The sequence below is a fragment of the Arachis ipaensis genome, chromosome B2 (assembly GCF_059453495.1).
Source record: "Arachis ipaensis isolate K30076 ecotype BB chromosome B2, ASM5945349v1, whole genome shotgun sequence".
In the NCBI taxonomy this organism is placed as follows: domain Eukaryota; kingdom Viridiplantae; phylum Streptophyta; class Magnoliopsida; order Fabales; family Fabaceae; genus Arachis; species Arachis ipaensis.
In genome coordinates, this window is record NC_142437.1 from 49859998 (window position 1) to 49870790 (window position 10793).

A 10793-nucleotide genomic window follows, 5' to 3' on the forward strand; every position below is an offset into this window, starting at 1 on the left:
ACGCCACTCTTGGAAAAGGTTTCTGGACCAAAAATATTGTGGTTTAAGTTAGTATTTGAGCACAAACATTAACTTAAACTTATTCTGGTATGAAACCCAATTGAATATCATGGTTTATGGGATTGGGCCTGAAGGATTGATAAGTCTGAAATTTCAATTTATTGAGTCATGTGCCATTATTTGATTATCACTAAGTTGGCTCAATGAATGTTACAGAATTTGGATCAGCAGCCTCATCAAGATTATGGATCATAAACCCAAGGCAAAAGGAAAGCAGGGAGAGGCCTCAAAGCCCAAGAAACACAACAGAAGCTCAATATAGAAAGTGTATAAATAGGATAGAATTTAAGTTAGAAGGGACTTTTACCTTTTCATTTTTAGCTAGTTTTCATATCTTTGTAGTTGAATTCAGAGCTATGACTCACTAAACCCCTTTCATTGGGTTAGGGAGCTCTATTGTAATTCAATGAATCAATAATAGTTTATCTTCTTCTTCAATCTTTTCTCTTGAATTTTGTTAGAAAGCTTCTCGTTCTAATTCCATTGGGTAGTTGTCTTGGGAAAGAAACTACCCATAATTGGAATCCTTCGGAACCTTGGGAAAGGAATGGAGGATTCATGCTAGAGAAGCTTTCTCACAGTGAATTGGATTGGGGTTTGGATGGATATTGTGACATGTAATCCTACCAAATTGTGGTTCATGAAACTGTGTGGTATAATCAGTGATCGAGCATCATCTCTTCTTATGAACATTTAAACCAAGGGATTGGGAATTTGTTTGTTTTTAGAGAGAATTGGTGAGCCAAGGGATTGGGATCCAATCATATAAGATTGCCAAGCAAAATTTAATGAACGCATTGGTTGAGGAAGAGATATACATGTTTTGATTCGGAGATCTCAATATCTCCTAACACCCAATGAATTCCCCATTTCTGATTTCCAATTTCTCTTTACATTCTGCAACTCAATTCTTGCAATCACCCCCATTCCCTTTTAATTTCAGCAATTTACATTCTGCTCTTTAATTCATGCAATTTAAGATTCCGCCATTTCAATTTCTTGTCATTTACTTTTCCCGCCAATTTTACATTCCGCAATTCTCATCTAAATCTTGATTCCGCTCAACTAGAACACACTTTTAATCTGAATTGCTCACTCAACCAATCCTTGTGGGATTCGACCTCACTCTATTGTGAGTTTTTACTTGACGATAACCGGTGCACTTGCCGGAAGGAATTTTGCCGATCGTGCAATTTCCTAAATCGTAGCATAACAAGTTTATGCGCATCATTAGTCAAGCGAACAAGAGTTGATTTGAGTGATTTGTATCCAACAGAAGCTAAATTGCATGAAATTTAAAGGGAGAGGGATAATTGACAAGAATTTAAAGTGCAGAAGAATTAAAAGAGCTTAATCTTAAAATGCAAGTAATGTAAAGTGTAGAAACTTAAATTGCAAGAAACGTAAATAGCTGAAACTTAAAATGCAAGAAATGTAAATGGCTTGAATCATAAAAGGATTTGGGAGTTGGGATTGCAGAAATTAAACAAGAGAAAGTAAATGAAAATTAATAGAGAAGTGGAAAATGAATTTAGATGCAGCAGATCTAAACAAGAGAAGAACAATTGCTTGAAAATCTAAATAGAAAGCAAAATGTAGCTTAATTGCAATGGCTAAAGGGAAGTTGAGGATCTCAGGGGTGGAGGAGACTAGAAAACAAGTCTAGATCTCAAGTCCTTCCTTGATCCAACCAAGAACAATTGCAAACGAAGTAGAAGAGTAAATTGCAAAAGAAGTAGAAAATGAAAGCAGTAAATAGAATTTGGATTCAAATCACAGTTTCTAGAATTATGCAGAAAAAATAAACAAAGAGATCTCAAAGTGAGATTGAAACATAATTTCTTCAATTCTCCACCCAAGATCCAAGACAAGAAGTAGAGAGTGCAGAAGCAAGAACAAGGAAGAAGAGAGATCAATTCTCCTTCCCAATTCTCAGAGATCCAAAGTAACAATTCTCAAGAAAGTAAAAAGGAAAATTCTAATAATGAAGGTAAAAGTCCTTTCTAACTCAAACTAACTTCTATCTATACACTTCCTATTTTTAGATTTTAGAATTTGGAGTGAGCTTTTTAATTTAGTGAAGAATTGAATTTAAATTGAATTTTGGTTCAATTTTGGCCCATGGGTACTTGCTCCCAGTAGTGTGCTCGGTTGGTGGGGAGAGCGCAGCACTCATGACTTGTGTCCTTGGCCCTTTGTAGCGTGCCAAGCTTGTGTGCTGCATCAGGGTAGCGCTTAGCTCTCCTTGAGAGCGCAGCATCCCTTGCTTGTGGTGTGTCTTGTTGGGCACTCCAAGCTTCAGTTCGTGTCACACATTGCGCACCAAGCATCCCTGGCCGTGTCAAGCTTGCTCCGAGCCTTGTCAATGTTGTGCTCAGCTCTCCTTGAGAGCGCAGCATTCGTGCTTCAAAGGAGTGGCTCCTGGTTCGAATCTTGCTGGAGGTATTGCTGGCCCCCTTTTCTTTCTGAAGGAAACAAGGTTAGCGCATGCATTGAGTGGGAATGCCTTGGCTCGAATCCTTGCTGAGCCATTTTGTGCATTTTCCCTTGCCAAGTTTTGTAGTAGCGCTTCCTTCCTTTCCTTAGGTGCTTGGTTCGATCCTTGGGGCAAGCATTGGCAAGCTTTTCTCTTTGAATTTATTTGGGGGAATGCCCGATAATGCTCTTGGCAAGAGCTGAGCATTGTGCTTCTTTCCTTTCTTCCTTAGTTCATTATAGTGCTCAGCTCTCAAGGAGAGCGTAGCATCCAAGCCTTGCTTCGTTGGTTCATTATAGTGCTCCTTTGGAGAGCATTGAGCTCTTAGAGAGAGCGCTGTGGCTTTCCTCCTTCAATGTGCCACGCTTCCTTGTTTCTTTTGCCACACTTTTCTCTTCCTTGGGCCACGCTTCTTAGGCTACGCTTTCTTGTTTTCTTTTTTTCTTCACCTACAAGTAATCAAAACAACCAATCAAAGTATCACCAAATTCACAAGGTTTATAAATCATTCAAAAACCAATTAAATTTAGCTTAAACCTCATGATTTAGTATCAATTAAAGGGTGGTTGATTGATTCAACAAAACCATACAATTCCACTCCAAACCACTTACTTACAATGCAAAGAAGTGTATAAAACCTAATGAAACAAGTGAAAAATGCTTAAAAAGTTAGCATAAGTTGACTTGTCATCACAACACCAAACTTAAAACTTGCTTGTCCCCAAGCAAGCACTAAACATAAGAGAAGATAAAATGAAATAGAGAAGTATGCATGTCCTTATTTAGCAGATAGTTGAACTTGGTTCATGGGGTTTTATGCAGATCAATGGTAGCTCATTTATTACTTGCTGCTATGTAAGAAATATTTCCTTAAAGGTTCACTAAGGTTGCTACTATAATGCTTTACTTTTTGCTTACTTCCCTTGCTAGCTTTTCCTTCTTTATTTTGCTTAGAGAGCTTATTACTCATTGAAGGCTTAGTGGAAAATGTTGCAGCAGCCTCTTGGCTTAATTTTTACTCAACATTTCTTCACCATAGACACATGGCTCACCTTTTTCTTCCTAGGATCATTGATGCCCCGCATCTCTTTGGATAACTAAGTGTTTTGTAGCTAGGTTGCTCTTTATTGTGGACTTTCAGTTGGCAATCCCAAATCAGTTGATCTAGGTGGCCAAGTTTTGAAATACTCCTTAGAACTTACTTGTCCAAGCATATCCTAGTACAAAAAAAACACCACAGGCATGTGTCCTAGGGTCCAAGCTATTGGTGTCTAGCCTTATTGTTTGTTTCTTTGCCAATTCTTGGCTTTTCTTTTTCTTTTTGTTTTGACTCTTTCTCAAGGGACTTTCATTAATTGAACGATCATAGCAGCAAACTAGCTTAAGCTTCAAGGAACATGTCATTATGCAGGATTTATTTTATGAGCTTTCAATTGGATCAAACAAATACCACCACTAACTTTCATCCTAAATTTTGCAACATTGAACATTCACTTTTCTAATTCAAATATCTCTCTTTTATTCAAACAGCAGGGAAACAAAACAAAATTCAAGCAAATGAAGGATGACAAGATTATGCAGACAGTAGGGGTGCACAGACCCGGCCCGGCCCGGTCCCGAACACTTTTGGGGCTAATTTGGTGTGATTTCATCGGGTTTAGGGCCGGGTAAGGGTCTCAAAAATAGACCCGGTCATTATTTCGGGTCGGGTCCGGGCCATAGCTCGGGTCACCCGAAGTCGGCCCGGTGACCCGGTCATCATACACAATTAATATTTTGTGTTATTAGTGATGGATCATGACTATTCTTATGTGGAATTTAAGTATTATAAATCTTAATATTTTGTGTTATTAGTCATTATAAAACTATAAGTTAATGTTTTATGTTTAGAATGCATATGACTTTAGACTAATGCATAATATTGTGTTATTTGTATTGATTTAAATATTTGGTATTATTAGACAATATTAGTATTGATTGTGGTTATACTTTAGTATTGATTGTGGTTATGCTTTAATTTTGAAGAATGGTTGGTTCTTGTTATATTTTTCTAAGTGAATTTTACCATGTTAAATAATGGTTGGAGTCTTGGAAATTTGGATTTTTTTACATGCTAGCTTACAAGAAGGTATCAACGTAATGTAATGTTAACGGCCCGGCTTTTACCCGGTTTTCACCCGGTATAATTGTGGCCCGAAAGTGTATTGGTTTCATCGGGTCTAGGGCCAGGTTCGGGTCTAATAAATAGACCCGGTGTATATTTCGGGCCGGATCTGGGTCACATCAAACCCGGCTTCACCCGGCCCATGTGCACCCCTAGCAGACAGCATTCTTTAGCAAATACTTCCACTTGTAACTTAAATGAACACTTTAGCCAGATATAAAGGAATCCCAAAATTGAAACATTTCACAACAACAAGGATCAAGTGTAAAAACAACCTGTTGGGTTGCAGCTTTTCATTCTTCCTTTTGTTGTGTCCCTTTTGAGTCATAATGCAGATTGTCTTCAATTGTTGGCCATTTTCCTGTATGATTCTCAAAAGTTGCTTGCTTCTCAAGCCCTTAAGCAAGCGGTTAGTATGCATGAATTGAGCATGGCTTTCAAACTTATTTTGGTGTGGGAACACCAAACTTAATTCCTTGCCAATGTCTCCGATGCAACAAGTCAACCCCTTATGAATTCATTTATCTCTGCTAAAGGTTATAAAACCAAAGACTAGAAAATAGAAGTTTGATTAAATGGTTCATTTAATTGCTTGAAGCTGGTATTATGCAGAAGGTGAGAATATGTTTCATGATGAGATTTTGGTGGAACACCAAACTTAGAATCCTTCATTCTCCCTAAGATTGTTTTGGTGTGCAACACCAAACTTAGCTTCTTGCAATATAAATAAAACTCAATTAGACTTTTTATTGAAATAACTATGAGAAGAAAATTACCTCAGGTTGGGTTACCTCCCAACAAGCGCTCTTTTATTGTCACTAGCTTGACATCCCACATTCTTTGATAAATTCAAGTTCTGAACCTCCTTTTCTTTGTCCCATTGGCCTCCCAAGTACTGTTTTGCTCTGTGACCTTTTGCTGTGAAGTGACTCTTTGTTGCTTCATCTAATAGTTCCAGGCTTCCATAAGGAAAAACCTTTGTCACCAAATATAGACCAGTCCATTTTGATTTGAGCTTGCCAGGGAAGATCTTGAGTCTTGAGTTATATAGCAGTACTTGCTGTCCTAGTTTGAACTCCTTCTTTGAGATCTTCTTGTCATGCCACCTCTTGGCTCTTTCCTTGTATATCTTAGCACTTTCATAAGCCTCTAGCCTAAACTTATCCAACTCATTTAGTTGTAATAACCTCTTCTCCCCTGCTGCTTGAGAATAAAGGTTGAAGAGTTTAGTGGCCCAAAAAGCTTTATGTTCAAGCTCTATAGGGAGGTGACAAGATTTTCCATATAACAGCTGAAAAGGGGACTTTCCAATAGGAGTTTTGAATGCTGTCCTGTATGTCCAGAGTGCATCCTCAAGCTTCCTGGCCCAATCTTTCATAGTTGCTCCCACAGTTTTCTCCAAAATCTTTTTCAACTCCCTATTTGCAAGCTCTGCTTGGCCATTGGTTTGTGGGTGATATGGTGTGGCTACTTTATACATTACCCCATATTTGTGAAGGAGTTTCTCCATCTGCTTGTTACAAAAATGACCACCACCATCACTTATAAGTCCCTTAGGTACTCCATATCTAGTGAAAATGTTCTTCTTTAGGAATTGAAGAACAATTTGTGCATCACATGTGGTTGCGGCTATTGCTTCCACCCACTTTGAGACATATTCCACTGCTACCAAGATGTATTTGAAGGAGTAAGAAGGGGGAAATGGTCCCATGAAATTTATGCCACAAAAATCAAATAGCTCCACTTCAAGAATGAAATTTTGAGGCATTTCGTTCCGTCATGTCAATCCTCTAGCCCTTTGGCATTCATTACACTGGTGAACAAACTCCCTGGCATCCTTGAAGGTTGTTGGCCAATAGAATCCACTCTGCAGTATTTTGGCAGCTGTCCTCTCTGGTCCAAAGTGTCCACCATATGCTGAATCATGACAATTCCATAATATATCTTTCATTTCATTTTCAGGGACACACTTCCTAATCATTCCATCAGAGCATCTCTTGAATAAAAATGGTTCGTCCCACAAGAACTTCCTTGCTTCATTGAGTAGCTTCTTTACTTGTTGCTTGGAGAATTCTTGGGGTATCTTCCTTCCCACTTTGTAATTTGCTATGTCAGCAAACCAAGGTGCTTGTTGAACTTGGAAAAAGGTGCTCATCAGGGAAATTCTCATTTACTTGTTGTGGTCTATCTTGATTGGCTTCTTGTGGTACTCTTGATAAATGATCTGCTACTTGATTTTCACTTCCCTTCCTATCTTTCACTTCAATATCAAATTCCTGTAGCAGCAACACCCACCTAATAAGCCTTGGCTTTGAATCCTATTTAGACGTTAAATACTTGAGAGCAGCATGGTCAGTATATACTATAACCTTTGAACCAATCAAGTATTGCCTAAACTTATCAAATGCATATACAATTGCCAAAAGCTCTTTCTCAGTGATGGTATAATTTTTCTGTGTTTCATTTAACACCTTGCTGGCATAATATATGACATGGTGTAACTTGTCTCTCTTTTGCCCCAGCACAGCACCAATAGCAAGGTCACTTGCATCACACATAAGTTCAAAAGGTAAGTTCCAGTCAAGGGGTGTGATAATTGGTGCTGTAATGAGTTTTCTCTTTAAAGTTTCAACGGCATGTTTACAGTTGTCATCAAAGATGAAGGGGGTATCAATCATTAGTAAATTGCTCAATGGTTTTGCTATTTTTGAAAAATCTTTGATGAACCTCCTGTAAAAGCCAACATGCCCAAGAAAACTCCTTACTGCTTTCACATTAACATGTATAGAAAGTTTTTCAATAATTTCTATTTTATCTTTATCAACTTCTATACCTTTGCATGACACTTTATGCCCAAGAACTATCCCTTCAGGAACCATGAAATGGCATTTCTCCCAATTCAATACCAGGTTAGTTTCTTGGCATCTTTTCAAAACAAGAGTTAAATGATTGATAAACCCATATTTTATGATCTATATTGTGCTCAATTTAAGTGATTTATTCAACCCTTCACCCACTTATTCATGTAAATTACATGGTTTTACTTTCCCTTCCCTATTATGTGATATATGTGAAATACATGTTTCCTATGCTTTGAAATTATTTATTTTAATTACCCTTTATTACCATTCGATGCCGTGATCTATGTGTTGAGAAGTTTCAAATCTTCTAAGGCAGGAATGACTTAAAGGATGGAAAGGAAACATACAAAAATGGAAGGAAAGCACAAAATGGAGTTTTTGAAGAAACTGGCAGCGACGCTAACGCATGGACGACGTGGTCGCATGCCCTGTGCAAAAAACGAGTATGAATGATTGGAAGAAGGCAATAGGAAAGCAGAGGTTCAGGAGGAACAAAGCATCTTCATACGCTTATCTGAAATTCCAACCAAAGAATTACATAAGTATCTCTATCTTTATTTTATGTTTTATTCAACTTTTAATTATCAATTCTTCATCACCATCTGAATTTGCCTGACTGAGATTTACAAGGTGACCATAGCTTGCTTCAAGCCGACAGTCTCTATGGGATCGACCCTTACTCACGTAAGGTTTATTACTTGGACGACCCAGTGCACTTGCTAGTTAGTTGTACGGAATTGTGACAAAGTGTGATTCACGTTTAAGAGCTCCAAGTCTTTGGCGCCATTGTTGATGATCACAATTTTGCATACCAAGTTTTTGGCGCCGTTGCCGGGGATTGTTTGAGTTTGGACAACTGACGGTTCATCTTGTTGCTTAGATTAGGTACTTTTCAGAATTTTTAAGAATGAATTCTAGAGTTTCAAGGTGATGTTCTTAGCATCACAAAAGCTGATTGATTCTCATCAATTTAGCTGCTGAATGTAATGTCCTGCTGAAGCTTGGCCAAACATGTCTAATCTTTTTAGACTGAAGCTTTAGACTAACATTGCATGATTCCTGGAATTCTCATTAAAAGTTTTGATTCTCTTTATTTTCTTTTTCCATATAAGTTTTGAAAATCACAAAAAAATTTATAAAACCATAAAAATCAAAAATATTTTATGTTTCTTGTTTGAGTCTAGTATCAATTTTTAAGTTTGGTGTCAATTGCATGTTTTTATTCTTCTTGCATTTTTCGAATACATGCAATATGTTCTTCATTGATCTTCAAGTTGTTCTTGATGATTTCAGTGCTCTGATCTTTAAATTCTCTTGTTTGTGTGTTTTGTTGTTTCTCATATGCATTCTCATTTTGTTAGTGTCTCTTATATGAAAATTTTTATGTTTGGTGTCCTGCATGCATTGTTTGATTTGAGTTTCCTAAGATTAGTTGTATTTTGATTGTTTCTTATCATTAAAAATTCAAAATATTTTCAAAATCGTGTCTTTTCAAGTCAATAATACAGAGAATTGAAGATTCAGAACATTCAACAGAGGAATCAAACAGAAAAAGCTGGGCATTCATAACGCCCAGTGAAGAAGGAAAACTGGCGTTTAAACGCCAGCCAGGGTACCTGGCTGGGTGTTTAACGCCCAAAAAGGTAGAGTTTTGGGCGTTTAACGCCAGGATGACACTAGAGGGAAGATTTTGTTTTTAATTTAGATTTTTTTTCAAATCTTCATAATTTTTCAAAATTAAATCTTTTTCAAATCACATCTTTTCAATCATATCTCTTCAAAATCAATTTCTTTCCATTTTTTTTATTTTCAAAAATCCATGTTATAATTAAAGATTTACTTTAAAATTTTCAAGTCGTTACTTGCCTATTAAGAAAGGATAAAACTTTAAATTTTAGAATCATATCTTTTAATTTCTTATTAGTCAAGTAATCAACTTTAATTTTAAAAACTTTCTTTTTCTAAATAGATTTTCAATCATATCTTCTCAATCACATCTTTTTCAAAATTAACTCTCAATCATATCTTTTTGATTTCTAATTTCAAAATCTTTTTCAAAAATCACTTAATTTCTTTCCCAATTTTAGTTTTCAAAAATCATCAATCAAATTTTCAAAATTTCTTTTAATTATTTCAAAATCTTTTACTTTAATTTCGAAAATTCTTCCCCTCTTCTCACATCCTTCTATTTAAAGGACTAACACTCTTCCTCAAGGTGCAATTCGAACTCCCTCCTTCTTTATATGTTCGAATTCTCTTCTATCTACCTCCTCCTTCTATTCTTCTTTTCCTCTGACACCTCAAGGAATCTCTATACTGTGACATAGAGGATTCCCTACTTTCTTGTTCTCTTCTCTTTCATATGAGCAAGAACAAAGATAAAGGCATACTTGTTCAAGCTGATCCTGAACCTGAAAGGACCTTGAAGAGAAAGCTAAGAGAAGCTAAAGAACATCTCTCTTTAGAGGGCCTAACAGAGCTTTTCAAGGAAGAAGAAACCATGGCAGCCGAAAACAACAATGCCAACAATGTAAGGAAGGTGCTTGGTAACTTTACTGCACCTACTCTCGACTTCTATGGGAGAAGCATCTCAATCCCTGCAATTGGAGCAAACAACTTTGAGCTTAAGCCTCAATTAGTTTCTCTAATGCAACAGAATTGCAAGTTTCATGGACTTCCATTGGAAGATCCTCATCAGTTCTTAGCTGAATTCTTGCAAATCTGTGACACTGTCAAGACCAATGGGGTTGACCCTGAAGTCTACAGACTTATGCTTTTTCCTTTAGCTGTAAGAGACAGAGCTAGGACATGGTTGGACTCACAACCTAAAGAAAGCCTGAACTCTTGGGAAAACCTAGTCAATGCCTTCTTGGCAAAGTTCTTTCCACTTCAAAAATTGAGCAAGCTTAGAGTGGAAGTCCAAACCTTCAGACAGAAGGAAGGTGAATCCCTCTATGAAGCTTGGGAAAGATACAAGCAATTGATCAGAAGATGTCCTTCTGACATGCTTTTTGAATGGAGCATCATAGGTATTTTCTATGATGGTCTGTCTGAACTATCCAAGATGTCATTGGATAGATCTGCTGGAGGATCTCTTCATCTGAAGAAGACGTCTGCAGAAGCTCAGGAACTCATTGAAATGGTTGCAAATAACCAATTCATGTACATTTCTGAAAGGAATCTTGTGAATAATGGGACAAATCAGAAGAAAGGAGTTCTTGAGATTGATACT

The 10793-nt window shown here is 37.1% G+C and overlaps 1 non-coding gene across 1 annotated transcript; it reads right to left on the reverse strand.

The window, feature by feature from the left end:
* Window positions 1-10463: 10463 nt before the first annotated feature.
* On the reverse strand, window positions 10464-10571 carry LOC148573926 (small nucleolar RNA R71). The gene has a single exon (XR_015905560.1). It is a non-coding gene; the product is annotated as a small nucleolar RNA R71 (small nucleolar RNA).
* Window positions 10572-10793: the final 222 nt, after the last annotated feature.